Source organism: Rhinolophus ferrumequinum, chromosome 19 (assembly GCF_004115265.2).
Source record: "Rhinolophus ferrumequinum isolate MPI-CBG mRhiFer1 chromosome 19, mRhiFer1_v1.p, whole genome shotgun sequence".
Lineage (NCBI taxonomy): Eukaryota > Metazoa > Chordata > Mammalia > Chiroptera > Rhinolophidae > Rhinolophus > Rhinolophus ferrumequinum.
The window spans coordinates 12,750,263-12,770,466 of NC_046302.1; the positions used below are offsets into that span (position 1 = coordinate 12,750,263).

Here is a 20,204-nt window from a genome sequence, read left to right on the forward strand (position 1 = left end):
AGACATTTACACACCTCACAAAGTGATAACCCCAACAAGTCTACTACCCATCTGATACTGCACATAGTTATTACAATACCTTTGACTATCCCCCCATGCTGTACTTTACAACTACATATATGTATTTATAGTTGACATTCAATATTATTTTATATTAGTTACAGTTATACAGTGCAGTGGTTAGGAATTTATATAATTTATGAAGTGATTCCCCCTGATAAGTCTAGTACCCATCTGACTCCTTACATAGTTTTTACAACATTGTTAACTGTATTCCCCATCCCTGTGACTATTTTGTGACTACCAATTTGTACTTCCTGATACCATGAACTTTCATACCTATCCCCCCAACCCCATGACCATCTAGCAACCATCAGTTTGCTCTCTGTATCTATGAGTCTATTTCTGTTTTTTGTTCATTTATTCTGTTCTTTAGATTCCACATATAAGTGAGATCAAATGGCATTTGTCTTTCTCAGTCTGACTTATTTTACTTAGCATTATATCCTCTAGATTCACCCATGTTGTTGCAAATGGTAAGATTTCATTCTTTTTCATGGCGAGTAATACTCCGTTGTATAAATGTACCACAATTTCTTTATCCAGTTGTCTATTGACGGGCGTTGTGGTTGTTTCTATATCTTGGCTATTGTGACTAGAGCTGCAGTAAAAACAGGGGTGCATATATTTTTTTCAAATTAGTGTTTTGGATTTCTTTGGATAAATATCCAAGAGTGGAAAAAATTGCTGGGTCATAAAGTGGTTCTACTTTTAAGTTTTTGAGGAACCTCCATACTGTTTTCCACAGCGGCTGTACCAATCTGCGGTCCCACCAATAGTGCACTGAGGGTTCCCTTTTCTCCACATCCTCATCAACGCTTGTTTGTTGATTTATTGATGATGGCCATTCTGACAGGAGTGAAGTGGTATCTCATTGTGTTTTTTATTTGCATTTCTCTGATGATTGGCGACATCGATCATCTTTGCGTATGTCGATTGACCATCTGTATGTCCTCTTTGGAGAAATGTCAGTTCAGGTCCTCTGCCCATTTTTAAACTGGATTGTTTGGGGTTTTTTGTTTTGTTTTGTTTGTTTGGTGTTGAGTTGTATGAGCTTTTTATAAATTTTGGATATTAACTCCTTATCAGATACATCATTGGCAAATATCTTCTCCCATTCAGTAGGATACCTTTTTGTTTTGTTATTGGTTTTCTTTGCTGTGAATAAACTGTAGTTTGATGTTGTCCCATTTGTTTATTTTTTCTTTTGTTTCTCTTGCCCGAGGCAACATATCAGAAACAATATTACTAAGGGTAATATCTGACACTTTACTTCCTGTATTTTCTTCTAGGAGATTTGTGGTTTCGGGTCTTACGTGTAGGTCTTTAATCCATTTTGATGGTATATGGCATAAGAAGGTTGTCCAGTTTCATTTTTTTTTTATGTATCTGTCCAGTTTTCCCAGCACCATTTATTGAATAGACTGTCTTTACCCCAGTGTAAATTCTTGCTTCCTTTGTCATAGATTAAATGATCATATAAAGATGGATTTATTCCTGGGCTCTTTTTTCTGTTCCATTTCTGTGTTTGTTTTTATGTCAAAGCCATGCGGTTTTGGTTACTGTGAACTTGTATAATTTGATATCAAGTAGCATGATACCTCCAGCTTCATTCTTCTTTCTCATGATTGCTGTGGCTATTAAAGGTCTTTTGTGATTCCATGTAAATTTTAGAATTATTCTCACTCTGTGAAAAATGCCATTGGTATTTGATAGGGATTGCATTGAATTTATAGATTGCTTTGGGTAGTATGGACATTTTAAGTATATTCTTCCTATCTATAAGCATGGTATATGCTTCCATTTATTTGTATCTTTGATTTCTCTCTTTAATGTCTTATAATTGTCTGAGTACAGGTCTTTTATTTCCTTGATTAAATTTATTCCTAAGTATTTTATTTATTTTATTTTATTGATGCAATTGTAAATGGGATTGTTTTCTCTTTCTGATAGTTTGTTATTGTTGTTTAAAAATACAACCAATTTCTGAATATACTACTTTACTAAAATCATTTATCAGTTCTAACATTTTTTTGGTGAAATCTTTTGGTTTCTCTATATATGGTATCATGTCATCTACAAATAATGACAGTTTTACTTCTTTCTTGCCAATTTGGATGCATTTTATTTCTTTCTCTTGTCTGGCTAAGACTTCCAGAACTATGTTGAATAAAAATCGTGAAAATTGACATCCTTGTGTTGTTATTTATCTTCAGAAGAACGCTTTTAGTTATTCCCCATTGAGTTTGATATTACTTGTGAGTTTGTCATATATGGCCTTTATTATGTTGAGATATGTTTCCTATATTCCCAATTTGATTAGAATTTTTAATCATAAATAGGGGCTGGATTTTGTCAAATGCTTTTTCTGCATCTATTGATATAACCATATGATATTTATTTTTCATTTTGTTTATGTGGTGTATCATGTTAATTGGTTTGTGAATATCGAACAAACCTTGCATATCAGGAATAAATCCCACTTGATCGTGGTGTATGATCTTTTTAATATATTGCTGAATTCGATTTGCTAATATTTTGTTGAGGATTTTTGCATCTATGTTCATCAGGGATATTGGCCTATAGTTTTCTTTCATTGTCTGGTTTAGGAATCAGGGTAATGGTGGCCTTGTAAAATTAGCTTGAGAGCCTTTCTTCCTCTTAAATTTTTTGGAATAGTTTGAGAAGCATAGGTATTAATTCTTTTTGAATGTTTGGTAAAATTCACTTGTGAAACCGTGTGATCCAGGACTTGTTTTTTGGGAGCTTGTTGATTACTGATTAAATTGATTAGTTGTAATCGGTCTGTTCAGATTTTCTGTTTCTTCTTGATTAACCTTGAATGATTGTATGGTTCTAGGAATTTATCCATTTCTTCCAGATTGTCCAATTTGTTGGCATATAGCTGCTCATGGTATTTTCTTAATTTTTTTTTTTTTATATTTCTGTGGTGTCCATTGTCATTTGTCCTCTTTCATTTCTGATTTTATTTACTTGGGTCCTCTGTCTTTCATTCTTGATGAGTCTGGTTAAAAGTTTACCAATTTTGTTTATCTTTTCAAAGAACCTGCTCTTGGTTTCATGAACTTTTGTATTTTTTTTTTACTCTATTTCATCTATCTTTGTTCTGATCTTTGTTATTTCCTTCCTTCTACTCACTTTGGGCTTTGTTTGCTGTTATTTCTCTAGTTCCTTTACGTGTGAGGTTAAATTGTATATGTGAGATTTTACTTGTTTCTTGAGGTAGGCCTGTATTGCTATAAATTTCTCTCTCTTAGGATAGTTTTTGCTGGGTCCCATAGATTTTGAGTTGTTGTGTTTTCATTTTCATTTGTCTCAAGGTATGTTTTGATTTCTTACTTGATCTCATTTTTAACCTATTCATTATTTGGTAGATGTTATTTAGCTTCTATGTGTTTGTGTGTTTTTCAGTTGTTTTCTTGTGATTGATATGATTTCTATCATCTTAAATTTATTAAGACTTGTTTTGTGGCCTAACATGTTGTCTACATTGGAAAATGTTTCATGTGCACTTAAAAAGATATGCTGCTGTTTTGTGTTGAAATGCTCTAAAAATATCAATTAAATCCATCTGGTCTAGTGTGTCAATTAAGGCTGCTGTTTCCGTGTTGATTTTCTGTCTGGAAGGTCTGTCCATTGATATCAGTGGGATGTTAAAGTCCCCTACTATGATTGTGTTACTGTTGACCTCTGCCTGTTTTTCAGTTAATATTTATTTTATATGCTTAGGAGCTCCTGTGTTGTGCATAAATGTTTACTAGGGTTATGTCCTCTTGTTAGATTGATTCCTTTATTATTATGTAATGTCCTTCTTTGTCTCTTATTATAGTCTTCATTTTAAAGTCTATTTTATCCAATATAAAAATATCTTTTCCATCCCTTTACTTTCAGTTTTTGTGTGTCTTTCGATCTTGGGTCTCTTGTAGACAGCATATTCATGGGTTTTGTTTGCTTATCCATTCAGCTACCTTATGTCTTTTGATTGGAGCATTTAAACCATTTACATTTAAAGTGATCATTGATAGGTATGTAGTCATTACTATTTTGTATTTGTATTTTGATCTTTGTTTTCTTCTTCTGCTTAAAGGAGTTGTTTTTTTGTTTGTTTGTTTGTTTGTTTTAACATTTCCTGTAATACTGGTAAAGAATTCCTTTAGCTTTTTCTTTTCTGGGAAGCTCTTTATCTGTCCTTCAATCTTAAATGATAGCCTTGCTGTGTAGAGCAGTCTTGGTTGTTGTCATGCTGGGCAGCCTGCGGGGTCTCAGTTCCCGCTCCCCACATAAGAACGCAGGACATGGTGAGACCAAAAAGGAACACCCACGGAGCCATAGATAGAGGAGTCATACCACTATATTCTCACTGGCGGCATCTGCCTCTCTGCAATCCACTCTTGCTAGCTCAGCCACCATCTTCTTGCTAGCCCCCATTCTTTGCTAGCGTAGCCACAGCAGTTATATTAGTGGCCAATGGCTCACTGGTTATAGCTGACGGCCAACTAGACACAGCTGATGGCCATCCAATCATAGTTGATGGCCATTTACTACCTGAGCCAGCACCTTTCCACGAGAGGGCGAGAGCCTGGAAACTGCACTCCTGGCTTTGTCCCCACACTCCACCCCTACAGGGTCTTGCCTCACAATCTATACAACAAGCGTCTTCCGCTAGGGGCCCTGTGTGAGGAGCCTGGAGGTGAATGCAATATCCTGGACACAAACAGGCTCTCTGGGCACAGCCAGACTTCCTGGGCTTCTTAGGGTACCACCAGTTTCCCCGGGCACAGCCAGAGCCTCTCAGGGCACTGCCACTCTCTCTGGGCACAGCCAGACTTCCTGGACACAGCCAGGGCCTCTCAGGACACTGCCACTCTCTCCAGGCACAGCCAGACTTCCTGGACTCAGCCAGGGCTCTCAGGGCACTGCCACTCTCTCTGGTCACAGTCAGACTTCCTGAACTCAGCCAGGGCTCTCAGGGCACTGCCACTCTCTCTGGGCTTCTTAGGGTACCATGCTGGAAGAACAGCGACTCACAGTCAAGGTGCTTACATATTCTCGATGGCGGCCAGTCGGGACACAAATGCAAACATCCGCCAGTTCCACTACATGGTGGTATGTTCCCAAACAGTCAAGTGGTCCATTAAATTAGGGATGGAAGGCAATTCCCCATAGTCCATAGTCATTCGCCAGGGCTGTCCTGGGGGTGAGGGATGATCTTGACCTCACCCTCATCTCCCACGGAGGACTCAGCAAGTGTTTCCTCCTGGGACTACAAGTCCTGCATCCGGGCTGCCTCAGCAAGCACTTCCCAGCCCACAGGGCTGCAACAACCTTCGATTTCTCTGGCCTCTGCTGGTTGGGGAACCGTCCAATCTTCCCATCCCTCCACGGGAGTCCAGCTCTCCGGCAGCTGCTCCTCCTGGTCTACCTGAGACTGAGTGTTCATATGCACAAACTGCTCCACCGCCCTTCCAAGAGCTTTGGCTGGCACCGTACCCTGCTCGCTGCGCCATTTGTCATGCAGTGTGGCCTGTGCGGCCTCTTCTGGGGTCTCTAGTCCCGCTCCCCACATAGGAACGCAGGACGTGGTGAGGCCAAAAAGGAACACCCACGGAGCCATAGGTAGAGGAGTCATACTACTATATTCTTGCTGGCGGCTGGGTTGGAGACACAGGAAGCAGGCACTGCACCGCTTGCAGGCTCAGCCACCATCTTCTTGCTAGCCCCCATTCTTTGCTAGCGTAGCCACAGCAGTTATATTAGTGGCCAATGGCTCACTGGTTACAGCTGATGGCCAACTAGCCACAGCTGATGGCCATCCAATCACAGTTGTTGGCCATTTACTACCTGAGCTAGCACCTTTCCACGTGAGGGCGAGAGCCTGGAAACTGCACTCCTGGCTTTGTCCCCACAGTTGTAGTCCCTTGGTTTTTCATTGCTTTGAATATTTCCTGCCACTCCCTTCTGGCCTGCAATGTTTCTGTTGAGAAATCCACTGATAGTCTTACGGGAGCTCCCTTGTAAAAAACTAATTGTCTTTCTCTTGTTGCTTTTAGGATTCTCTTTGTCTTTGACATTTGCCATTTTAATTATGATGTGCTTGGTGTGGGACTGTTTGGGTTCAGGTTGTTTGGGACTCTCTGTACTTTCTGGGCTTGTATGACTATTTCCTCCACCTGGTTAAGGAAGTTTTCACTCATTGCTTCTTCAAATAGGTTCTCAATCCCTGCCTCCTTCTCTTCTTCTTCAGGTACTCCTATTATGTTAATGATGTTAGGCTTAATGTTGTCCCAAAGGTCCCTTGAACTACCACTTATTTGTTTATTTATTATTTATTTATTCTTTTCTCTTTTTGCTGTTTCTTTTTTTAAAATTTATTGGAGTTGAAAACGGTTAGTAAAATTATACAGGTTTCAAGTGCACAATTCTATAATACACCATCTATATATCACACTGTGTGCTCATCACCCAGAGTCAGTTCTCCTTCTATCACCATATATTTGACCCCCTTTACCCTCTTCTACCATCCACCCTCCCCCCCTTAACCTCTGGTAACCACTGAACTCTTGTCTGTGTCTACGAATTTTGTTTCTTTATTTGTTTGTCTTCAGTTTTATATCCCACATTTTAGTGAAGTCATATGGTTCCCGAATTTTTCTGTCTGACTTATTTCACTTAGCATTATAATCTCAAGGTCCATCCATGTTGTCGCAAATGGCAGGATTTCATTTTTTCTCATGGCAGAGCAGTTTTCCACTGTGTATAGTGCCACATCTTCTTTACCCAGTGATCTATTGAAGGAAACTTTAGAGGTTTCCTTGTCTTGACCATCATAAATAAAGCTGCAGTGAACATGGGAGTACATATATATTTAGGATAAATGCTTTCAGATTTTTTGTGGAGATACCCAGGAGAGGGATTGCTAGATCATATGGTAATTCTATTCTTAATTTTTTGAGCAACCTCCACACTGCCTTCCATAGTGTTTGCACCAATCTACATTCCCATTAACATTGTATGAGGGTTCTTTTTCTCCACAGCCTCTCCAACACTTGTTATTATTTGCCTTGTTATTGATAGCTGTTCTAACAGGTGTGAGGGGATATCTCATAGTGGTTGTGATTTTCATTTCCCTATAGCTGGTGAAGTCAGCATTTTTTCATATATCTGTTGGCCACTTGTATGTCTTCTTGGGAGAAGTTTCTCTTCATGTCCTCTGCCCATTTTTTAAATTGGATTGTTTGTTTTTTTGTTGTTGTGTTGTCTGAGTTCCTTATATATTTTGGATATTAGCCTCTTATTGGAGGTGTTGTTTGCAAATATCTTCTCCCAGTTGATTGGTTGCCTCTTTGTTTTGTTGGTGGTTCCTTTTGCTGTGCAGAAGCTTTTTGGTTTGATGTAGTCCATTCATTTATTTTTGCTTTTACTTCCCATGGCTTTTAGGTGAAATTCATAAAATCCTCTTTGAACCCAAGGTCCATAAGTTTAGTACCTGTGGTTTCTTCTATACAGTTTATTGTTTCAGGTCTTATGTTTAGGTCTTTGATCCATTTTGAGTTAATTTTGGTGTACGGTGACAGATAGCAGTCCAGTTTCATTCTTTTGAATGTGGCTTTCCATTTTTGAAAGCACTATTTATTGAAGAGGATATTTTTTCTCCATTGTATGTTTTTGGCTCCTTTGTAAAAAATTAACTGTCCATATTTATGTGGGTTTATTTCTGGTTTTTCAATTCTATTCCATTGATCTCTGTGTCTTTTTTTCTGCCAATGCAATGTTTTTTTTATTATTGTGGATTTGTAATATAAATTGAATGCAGGGAGTGTGATATCTCCAGGCTTATTATTTTTCTTAGGATTGCTTTAGCTGTTGGGGGATCTTTTGTGATTCCATACAAGTCTTATGAGTTTCTGTTCTATTTCTTTAAAAAATGCCATTGGGATTTTTGATGGGGATTGCATTAAATCTGTATATTGCTTTGGGTAATACGGCCATTTTAACTATGTTGATTCTTCCAATCCATGAACATGGAATGTCTTTCTATTTCTTTGTGGCTTCTTCAATTTCTTTTAAAAATGTCTGATAGTTTTCAGTGGATAGGTTCCTCACATCCTTTGTTAGGTTTATTCCTAAGTATTTTATTCTTTTAGTTGCAATTGCAAAAGAAATCTTTTTTTAAATTTCTTTTTTCTGAGATTTCATTGTTAGTATATAGGAATGCAAAGGATTTTTGTATGTTGATTTTGTAACTGGGAACTTTACTGTATTTTTTTATTGTTTCTAACAGCTTTTTGGTGGAGTCTGTAGGATTTCTATATAAAGAATCATGTCATCTGCAAAAAGTGACAATTTAATTTCTTCATTCCCAATTCGAATGCCTTTTGTTTCTCTTGCCTGTTTGCTCTGGTTAGGACTTCTGATACTATGTCGAATAACAGTGGTGATAGGGGGCAACCCCGTCTTCTTCCTGAACATAGAACAAAAGGCTTCAGTTTTTCACCATTAATTATGACATTAGCTGAGGGTTTGTCACATATGGGCTTTATTATGTTAAGGTATTTTCCTTCTATACCTTTATTAAGTGTTTTAATCATTAATGGATGTTGCATCTTGTCAAATGCTTTTTCTGCATCTATTGATATAATACTATGCTTTTTATCTTTTATTTTGTTTATTTGGTGTATCATATTGATTCATTTGCATATGTTGAGCCATCCTTGTTCCCCTGGGATGAACCCACCTGATTTTGATGAATAACCTTCTTAATGCACTATTATATTTGATTTGCTATAATTTTTTATAGGATTTTTGCATCTGTATTCATCAGAGATATTGGTCTGTAATTTTCTTTTTTTGTATTATGCTTACCAGGTTTTGATATCAGGCTAAGGTTGGCCAGATAAAATGAGTTATGAAGTACTGCCTCTTCTTCAGTTTTTTTGAAGAGTTTGAGGAGGACATGTGTTAGATCCTCTTTGAATGTTTGGTAGAATTCACTAGTGAAGCCATCTGGTCCTGGACTTCTGCTTTGGGGAAGGTTTTCAATGGCTGATTCCATTTCCTTACTGTTGATTGGAGTAGGGTATTTAGATTTTCAATTCTCATGAGTCAGTCTAGGAAGGCTATATGTTTCTAAAAACTTTTCCATATTTTCTAGGTTATTGAATTTGGTAGCATATAGTCCTTCATAGTATTGTATGATCCTTTGTATTTCTGTTGTACCCATGGTAACTTTTCCTCTTGCATTTCTGATTTTGTTTATTTGTGTCTTTTCTCATTTTATCTTAGTGACTCTAGCCAAGGGTTTGTTAATTTTATTAATTTTTTCAAAGAACCAGCTCTTTGTTGCATTAATTTATTTCTATTGTCTTTAATTCTCTATTTCATTTAGTTCTGCTCTGATTTTTATTATTTCCTTCCGTCTGCTGACTTTGGGTTTCATTTCTTCTTTTTTTTTTTTTTTTTTTTTTAGTGTTTTAAGGTGTAATGTTAGGTTGTTTATCTGAGATTTTTCTTCTTTCTTGAGAAAGGCCTGTAATGGTATAAATTTCCCTCTTATTACTGCTTTCACTGCATCCCAATAATTTTGATATAATGTATTTTCATTCTCATTTGTTTCTATGTATCTTTGATCTCCTCTTATTTCTTCTTTGGCTCAGTCATTCTTTAAAAATATGTTTATGGTTTTCCCTGCTTTCTTTTTGCAGTTGACATCCAATTTCAAAGCCTTATGATTATATGCTTGGTGTTATTTCAATTTTCTTAAGTTTGCTGATGCTAGTTTTATGTCCCAACATATGGTCTATTATTGAGAATATTTCATGTATATTAGAAAAGAATTTATTGTCTGGTGTTCTTGGATAAAGAGCTCTATAAATGTCAATTATGTTTATTTGGTCTAATGTGTCTTTTAAGGCTGGTATTTCCTTATTGATTTTTCTGTTTAGATGATCTATCCATAGCTGTCAATGGAGTATTTAGATCCCCTATTGTAATTGTGTTTTTGTCAGTTTCTCCCTTTAGTTCTGTCAGTATTTGCTTTATATATTTTTGATGCTCCCTGATTAGGGGCATATATATTGATAGGTATTATGCTTTTTTTGTTTTATTATCTTTATCATTGTGAAATATCCATCTTTGTCTCTTGTTACTTCTTTTATCCTGAAGTCTGTTTCATCTGATATAAGTATGATTACACCTTCTTTTCTCTGGATACTATTTGCTTGGAGTACTGATTTCCACCCTTTCACTTTGAGTCTATATTTGTCCTTGTAGCTGAGATGTGTCTCTTGGAGGTAACATATGGTTGGGATTTGTTTTTCGATCCAATCTTCTCCTTTGTGCCTTTTTATTAGTTAGCTCAGTCCATTTACATTTAGGGTGATTCTTGATACATGAGGATTTCCTATATCCATTTTATCTGTTATTTTCTGGTATCTCAGTGTCTCTAGTCTCTCTTTGCCTTTTTGTTGTCGTCTGTTTTTTTTGGTATGGTGGTAGTCTTATGATTTTCCCCTCTGTTTTTTCTTTATTATGTTACATATCTCTGTTCTGGATTTTTTTATTTTTTGAGTGGTTACGATTAAGTTTATGTAAAATAAAGTTTCATATATACAGTAGTCCTTTTTCTTCAGCATGCTTCTTATCCCTTAATTTTTTTTCTTTTATCCTTTATGTTATGTTTAAGTGTATAGTGCTGAATTTTATGTAGGGGTTGCAATTTCCTGCTTCTGTATGTCGGTTTGTAATATTGCTCATGGTTTTGTATTCTTTGTTTTTTTTGTTTCAGGTCAAATAGCCTCCTTCAGTATTTCCTGTAATGCAGGTTATGTTAGAAAATTCCTTCAGCTTCTGTATGTCTGGAAATGTCTTTATTCCTCTTTCATATCTAAAGGATATCTTTGCTCGATATATTATTCTTGACTGATAATTTCTCTCTTTTAATAGTTTAAATAATTGATTCCACTCCCCCCTGGCTTGTAGAATTTCCGCTGAAAAGTCTGATGATTGTCTACTGGGCTTTCCCTTACAGGTTACTGCTTTCCCCCCACCTTGCTGCCTTGAGAATACTTTTTTTGTCATCAATTTTTGACAGGTTCAGTGTAATGTGCTTTGGAGAAGGCCTGTTGGGATTGAGGTAATTAGGTGTTCTGTTTGCTTTTTGGATTCAATGATCCACTTCTTTCCACAGGTTTGGGAAGTTCTCATTTGACTATTTGTTTGAATATACTCTCTATTCTCTTCTCCCTCTTTTCCTTCTGGTATAGCCATTATTCTTATGTTGGTCTTTTTGATGGAGTCAGAAAGTTCTTATAGAGTTCTTTCATTTCTGTTAATGATCAAGTCTTTCTCTTCTTCCAACTATGTCATTTTCAAATTTCTATCTTTGATATCACTATCATTTGGTCAGCTCTATTTCCTAAGTTGGCTAGTTCATTCTTCATTTCTTTTATTGAGTTCTTTATCTCCAGAATTTCTATTTGTATCTTTTTAAAAATTTTAATCTCTTTGGTAAAATATCCTTTTTGTTCTTTGATTGTGTTTCTGAGTTCATTAAACAGCCAATTTTTGTTTTCTTGTATCTCACTGAGATTTCTCAGATATACAATCTTGAATTCTCTGCCATTTAAGTCATGTATTTCCATGTCTTTAAGTTTATTTTATGGAGATTTTTCTTTTTTTTCTGAGCTGCCTTGTTACCTTGATTATTCATGGCAATTAATGAATTATTATTTCTCTTCCTGGGCATATACAGGAGTGGGTTCTTTAGCAGGTTGATATGAAGAGGTCTTTCTTTTGTTTTCCACTAGGTGTTGCTGGAATATTTTATTTTCTTTACTGCTGCAGCCTTTTGTTTTCTCTCATGTTTAACATTTTATTTTCTCTTGTGCTGTTCCAGCTTGTCACGCAATGGGGGTTTTCTGGAAGGTAGGCTTCTCCTCTGAGCAGGTTGCCTGGGTGTCAGGGGGTGATAGAGTTCTGAGTTTCTGAAGCCCATTGCTGCCCCTGCAGTCCAATGCAGAGTATATGTGTCTCAGTGGCTCTGGTTGCCCCCGCAGGGACCCCCCAGAAAGGTGGGGGCGAGGTGGGCTGTTAGAGGCAGCTGGTGCATTTGTGGCTCCAACCAATGGTGACTTCCAGCCCACAGGTATCTCATCCCTACAGTTCTTTCCGTGTTGCTGGAATTAGTCATGCTATGTGTCTGCAGCTGCAGGATCATCTGTCTAGTTCTCTGGGTTGTAGATATACTGTTCTTTAATTTGACACTGCTACACTTTTTTCTGGAGCGTGCTTCTAACTCTGCGAGGTGAGGGGGAGTCAGCCAGGCTCCGTGTCTTTGTTTTCTGTTTTCTGCCTGGCAGTGGGGGCTTAAACCACAGGTTTCACCTTTCTGTATTTGGTGTTTGTTCCGAGGTCTCTTCCCTAAGTACTGGGTTCAGCCTTATTATATGCTGATCTCACAGGCAGGACTGTGGGCCACAGGGAATGTGCCTGCAGCCTGAATCCTTCCCTCTCCTGAGGCCACAGTGAGCTCTGGGCTGTGTCCTGAGCCCACGCCTATGTCTCTACACTTTACCCTTCCCTGTGCCCCTGCTCGCCCGACTTGCCCATCTTCAGGTGATCTGATGTGCCGATCTCTCAGATGTGCTTGTGTGTTGTTTAGGTCATCCTTTTTTGAATTATAGCTGTTTAATTTGTTGTAACTTCCAGGGGAGATTAATTTGTTGTAACTTCCAGAAGCACTCCTCACGCTACCATTTCTGTGATGTGAACCTCTCTTTTTGTTGTTCTGATTGGGTGTTTTCTCCTATTTTGTCTTGTAAATCACTGTTTTGATCCTCTGCTTCATGTAATCTGCTGTTGATTCCTTTTAGTGTATTCTTCACTTTCATTATTGTATTTTTTATTTCTTACTGGTTCTTTTTTATGGTTTCTATGTCCTTCTTTATGCTTACTATCTCTTTGTTGAAATTCTTACTAAGTTTCTTAAGCATTCTAATAACAAATGTTTTAAACACTATCTTTGGTATGTTGGTTGCCTTTCATTTAGTTCTATTTCTGGAGGTTTCTCCTGTTCTCTTATTTTGGACATGTTTCTTTCTTTCCTCATCCTGGCTGACTCTGTGTTTGCTTCTATGTGTTAGGCATATCTCCTATGTCTCTCAGTCTTTGCTGAGTGGCATTATGTGTTATGTGTTCTGTGTAGTCCAATGGTGCAGTCTCCCTGATTTTTTATGCATGTGTTCCAGGAGTGTCCCTTGTGTGTTTTGTGTGTATTTTCCTGTTATAATTGAGCCTAGATTGCTTGTGGTGTGTCAGTGGGTGGGTTTGACTTCTAGGCTGACTGACTGTGAAGACTGGCAATTCTAACAGTGTATGAGCTACTGTTTGTGGGCTGACCCTTCCAAGTCTCTTGTGTCTGTTGAGTCCATCCTTTGGGTGCCACTTGTGCTAACCAGGTAATGTTCTGGTGTATTCTGAAGCTGGCCTCTGGGTTTGGTGTCTCTGGTGTCTCTTGGGAGAGGCTCCCATGCAGGCCCGTTTCAGCCTTCCCTGTGACCTGCCTGAGGCTACCCTGTAGGAGCTACACAGTTATATGTGGTTGGTTGCTGCCTATGCAGGACCTGGAGTCGTGTGGTGGTGGCCTCATTATGAACTGAGTCTGGCTGCCACCAGTATTTTGACTGAGGAAACTTAGCAAAAGGCCCAGTGGCCCCTATGCCTATTGAGACTTGATAGCTGCCCATAAGACTAAATCATTGAAAGAGGCTTTTTAGGTGCACAGGCCAGACTGTTCAACTTGGTATTGAGAGTGCCTTAGGCAATTCAGCTCTGTGTGGGCAGGGCAGGGTTCCAGGAAGTTACAGAATATGGGCAGTGGTTTTTATAATTTTAATGCAATTTGGGTTCTTGCATCAGTACCAGTCTTGTGACCCTGAGAAGAAAATCATCCTGAGAACACTTTGGCCAGTGACCGCTAACCTCAGGCCTGCAGGTTCCCGAGAATTGCCATGGTTGGCTCTGGTGAAGGAGGTGGTTCGCTACTCACCACCAAAGCCTGGCCGGGCCTCCACAGGCCATTTGCTCCTTTAAAGCCTTCTTCAGCTCATGGGGTAGGGCCTGCAGCTCAGTAGCCAAGAGTGTGCCCAGCAATGTAGCCCTAGATAGGTGGGGTGAGGTTCCAGGATGTTCCAGGGTGTTGGTGGTAGCTTTTACAAAGTTAATGCAGTTTCAGTTCTTGCACTTGTGCCGACTGTGACCACTTTGCAAAAATGCCCTAAGATCACCACAGCCAGCCACCACTCGCCTCAGGCCTGCAGGTCCCCTAGAACTGCCCACGAGGAGGCTGCATTGCAAGGTGTAGACCATAGCTCACCACCAAAAGTTGCCATGCTACCACAGGCTGTCCACTGCTGTAAAAGGCTTCTGCAGCTTATGGGGTAGGGCCAATCACTCAGTAGCCAAGAGTGCCTGTGGCGATGCAATACTGGCTTGCGGGGTGGGGACCCATGGCATCACCAAGGTGGTGTACATGCACTGATTTAATCAAACCAATGCAGTCTTAGATTTGGCCCTTTGTGTAAGGGTTCAACATAAGAAAGATAGCACCCTCCTGTAGGCTACATGTGAGGCAGGCTCCACACAGGGACAATGGCTGGTCCCTCCAGGCTGCGCCTTGAGGCCACCCAACTAAGTCATTCCCTGTATGTCTCTGGTGCCTTTCAAGATGCTGCTTTTCCACCGGAGACCAGGTGAGGGTTTGTAAGTGATGAGTCTTTGTGTGGTCCCTGTAAGAGGATATCTGGGTTTGCAGCCACCTTCCATCTCACCAGGACGAACAGACAGAGTCCTTGCTGGTTTTTTATGAAATGGCAGTATTTCATCTTTTCTTATGGCAAAGTGGTATTCCATTGTGTATATATACCACATCTTCTTTATCCAATCATCTGTCAAAGGACACTAGTTATTTCTATGTCTTAGCCACTATAAATGAAGCTGCAATACACATTGGAGCACATATATCTTTATGGATAAATGTTTTCAGGTTTTTTTGATAGATACTCAGGAGCGGGATTGCTTGGTTATATGGTAATTCCATTCTTAGTGCAACAATAATCAAAACAGTATGGTATTGTAGAAAAACAGACACATAGACCAATGAAATAGAACTGCAAATCTAGAAATAAACCCACATAAATATGGACAGATAATTTTTGACAAAGAAGCCAAAAACATACAATAGAGAAAAGACAGCCTCTTCAATAAATGGTGCTGGGAGAATTGAAAGCCATGTGCAAAAGAATGAAACTAGACTGCTATCTGTCATTGTGTGCCAAAATGAACTCAAAATGGATCAAAGACCTAAACATAAGATCTGAAACAATAAACTGCATAGAAGAAAACATATATACTCAACTTATGGACCTTGGGTTCAAATAATGTTTTATGAATTTGATCTCAAAAGCAAGGGAAGTAAAAGTTAAAATAAATGAATGTGACTATATCAAACTAAAAAGCTTCTGCACAGCAAAAGAAACCATCAACAAAACAAAGAGGCAACCAACCAAATGGGAGTAGATTTTTGCAAACAATGCTGCTGATAAGGGGCTAATATTCAAAATATATAAGGAACTCATGAAACTCAACAGCAACAAAAAATAAACAATCCAATTAGAAAATGGGCAGAGGAACTGAATAGACATTTCTCCAAAGAGGACATACAAATTGCCAATAGTCATATGAAAAAATGCTCAACATCACTAATCATCAGAGAAATACAAATAAAAACCACAATGAGATATCACCTCATACAAGTTATAATGGCTGTCATCAACAAGACAAATAATAACAAGTATTGGAGAGTCTGTGGAGAAAAAGGAACTCTCATACACTGTTGGTGGGTATGCAGCTTGGTGAGCTTATTTTTTTGTTTTTTTTTGTTTGTTTGTTTTAGACTCCACATGTAAATGAGATAATATAGTATTCATCTTTCTCTGTCTGACTTATTTCACTTTGCATAATGCCCTCAAGGTCCATCCATGTTGCCACAAAGGCAACATGGTTAACTAATTGTTATGGCTAAATAATATCCTTTATAAAGCCCTCAATTATACATATTTATTTATAGAAAAATGTGTTTGTGTGTATCCTGAACTAAGTTTTCAGTTAACTTGCAATGTCATTAGCATAGTTAGTCTCTAAATAGACCTTCTTTGTTAGTATTATGATCCTAAATTTAAAGATATGGAGACCAAAGTCAGAAAGTTTAAGTTAGCCTTGAGTTAGTTAAATTTGTGTCCATCATTAAAGATTAATCTCTTCTTTCTACTTTGCATTTGGTAAATTTTCTTCTTTAATAAATACACACACACACACACACACACACACACACACACACATCACATTTTCTTTATTCATTCATCCATCGATGGACAACTCAAGTTGCTTCCTTCCATGTCTTGACTACTGTAAGTAATAATGCAACAAACATGGGGGTGTATATTTCTACTTTTTCATTTTCTTAACAGTACTTTTAAAAAAACCTTTTTTACTCATGGTGAAATATAATTTATTTATTTATTTTCTTTTAAACTTCATTTCTTTTGTACTAAGAAATCTTTGCCAAACCTAAGGTCATTAGGATGTTATCATATGTTTTCTTCTAGAAGTTTCATAGTTTTATCTCTTACATTACAGTCTATGATTGATTTTGAATTAATTTTTGTAGGTGTTTTTAGGTGAGATACAAGCTTCATTTTATTGCATATGACAGTTCAATTGTTGTAGCACCATTTGTTGAAAAGATGATAATCATTTCCTATTTAATTCCACCTTTGTGAAAAATCAGACTGTCTCTGTGTCAGCATATTTCTGGACTATCTGTTCTGTTCCATTTTTTTATTTATCTATCTTTATGTGAGTACCACAATGTCTTGATTACAATAGCTTTATATTAAGTCTTATAATAATGTCATATAAGTCCTCCAACTTCAGTCTTTTTTTTTCAATGTTTATTTTGGTTATCTTAGGTCTTTTGCATTTCTGTATAAATTTTGGAATCATATTGTCAATGTCTACCAAAAAGGTACTGCTGGGATTTTCCTTGGGATTGTATTACATGTATAGGTCATTTGGGGACGAAGCAACTTCTTAAAAATATTGAATCTTCAGATTCATGGATATGGTATATCTCTCTATTTATTTAGGTATTCTTTAATTTCTTTCAGTGGTGTTTTACAGTTTTCATTGTACAGATATTGCACATCTTTTATCACAGTATTAGACTTGTCCCTAAGTATTTAATATTTGGGGTGCTACTATAGATGGTAGTGTTTTAAACTATTCTTAGCTCTGTATGTGTTTTAGAAATTATTTTCTCTATTTCTTTTGGGTGGCTTCTTCCATGGCCTCAGGTAGACACACACATGTGCTAATTAGTGCTCAGCTAATGATTCCTTAGAATTCTCTGTACATCTTTGGAACTCTGTCTTTATGTGACTCTCTCCTTTCTGGTAATTTCTGTGATGTATAGTAGCCCTGGATTCTCCACTCACAACTCCTTCTTCTCAACTGAGGGATATCTCTGGACTTCCCTGAGTTTTCCTTCCAGCAGCTGCAAGCTGGAAACTGTCTCCAAGACGTAAGCTGGGGAAATCTCAACGCTCACATTATTTTCTCACTCTCAGGAATCTCTGCCCTGTGATGCCTAGTATCCATATATTTGCCTAAAAACCATATATTTTGTCTTTTGTTGTTGTTTTAGCTGAAAGTGTAAAAGTAGTGCCTCCATCTTGGCAGTTTACTCATTCTTTAATAAGCCATTTGAGTGTCATCACCCTTTCTGTGAAGAACAATTTGGTAACTACTGTGGTAGGCAAAAATAATATCCCCAGTGCTGTCCATGCTCTGATCCTCAGAACCTGTAAATATGTTACTTTGCATAAGAAAAGGGATTTTGCAGATGTGATTCAGGTGAAGAACTTTGAAAGGGGTGATTATCTTGTATAATCCAGGGGAGCTCAATCAAATCACAAATGTTTAAAAGTGAAGGATTTTTTCGCTTAGCATAATACCTTCTAGGTCCATCCATGTTGTAACAAATGGTAAAATTTCATTCCTTTTTATGACCAAGTAATATTCCATAGCACATATGACCACTTCTTCTTTATCTAGTTACTTGTTGATGGGCAATTGGGTTGCTTCCATATCTTGGCTATTGTAAATAGTGCTGCAATGAACACAGAGGTGCATATATCTTTTCAAATTACTGTTTTGGATTTCTTCAGACAAATACCCAGAAGTAGAATTGCTAAATCACAAGGTAGTTCTATTTTTAATTTTTTGAGGAGTCTCCAGACCATTTTCCATAGTGGCTGCACCAATTTGTAATCCCAACAGCATATGTAAATATTCCCTTTTCTCCACATCCTCGCCAACACTTGTTATTTGTTGATTTATTGATGATAGCCACCCTGACAGGTGTGAGGTAATATTTCATTGTGGCTTTAATTTGCATTTCTCTAATGATTAGTGATGTTGAGCATTTTTCATGTGTCTATTGGCCATCTGTATGAGAAAGACAAATACCATATGATCTCATTTATGTGTGGAATCTAAAGAACAGCAACAACAACAAAACCAAAAAAACAAAATAGAAAAAGACTCATAGATACAGAGAACAAACTGATAGTTATCAGGGGGTAGGGAGGATGGGAAGCTGGGAGAAAAAGGTGAAGGAATTAAGAAATACAAATTGATAGTTATAAAATAGTCCTGGGAATGTAAAGTACAGCATAGAGAATATAGTCAGTAATGTTGCAACAACTATGTATAGTGCCAGGTGGTTACTAGACTAACCAAGGGGATCACTGCTTAAATTATATAAATGCCTAACCACTATGCTGTACACCTGAAACTAATATAAAATAATATTTTTGGACGAAAAAGGAGCCACATACAAAACCTAACAAGCTCAAGGGGAAGCCTGCATGGCAGGCCGTACAAACTCAGATACCTAAATTAACTACATAGGATGGTCTGAACATAAAAATTCCTAATGAAAAGTGGGTCATGGCTGGTAGTCACATCCTTGGCCTACAACTTCCTTGACAAAGGTCAATTTTACCTTAAGTGAGCCTGCCTACTGTGTATTTTGAATCTAATATAACATACTCTTGGAATGTCAGAGTAATCCCTTTTCCTGAACCCCCCAGAGCACAACCCACCACACCAGAGCAGGAAATGACAGAATCTCTCATTGGTGTTCTTGTCCTCTTATTAACATCTCTATGTGCTGTAAAATGCTAACTTTTCATTATCCTGTACTCACCAATGTAAAAGAAGCATCTGTCTCTCCAGTGTAGTTTTCATCCAATCCCAGAGATTCCCTTCTTTGCTTTGTCCCATCCCCTTCATTGAACACCAGTGGATTTCATGTAACCCTCCTCTTTTGATTGTAATATATCACCATATTCTGGTGCATTTTCTCAACCCATTGAGATTTTGCTTCCTGGCAATTGTCATCAGTTTGGCTCAAATAAACTCTTACAGGCTTTCTCTTAGGCTAGATAATTTTTCATTGACATATTGAATGCTAACTGTCTGGAAAAAAATAAATAAATAAATTTTATTTTTAAAAGTTAAGGACTTTTCTAGCTGCAAAGACCAAAGAGATGGCTGAGTGAGAGGGCTTGACCTTCTGTTGCTGGCTCTGGCTTTGAAGATGGAAGAAGGGTGCCGCATGCCCAAAAATGGAGGTGCCCTCTAGAATATAGAACAGGCAATTCTCTGGAGACTTCAGAAAGGAACACAGCCATGTGACCATTTGACTAAGCCAATGAGACTCATATCAGACTTCTGAACTATAGAACTATAAGATGATAAGTTTCTATTACTGTAAGGCTCTAAGTTTATGATATTTGTTACAACAACAACAGGAAACAAATATATTTGCAGGAAATGTTAAATTTTAAAATGGATAAACTTCAAAAATAGATAATAAACAAGCTATATTTTTCTCTGTGAGTAATCCATAGGATATATTGCTACTATTTTAGTACCTATTTGTTGAAATATTCTCTGAAGTTTTTTTCCACTGAGGCTTCTAAAACTCTAGTTCTATGGTTGAC

The 20,204-nt window shown here is 37.7% G+C and overlaps 1 pseudogene; it reads left to right on the forward strand.

Moving 5' to 3' along the window:
- The first annotated feature begins 14,727 nt into the window (after positions 1-14,727).
- The window catches only part of LOC117038694 (heme-binding protein 1-like), a 103,419-nt pseudogene continuing 97,942 nt past the window's right edge, over positions 14,728-20,204 (forward strand).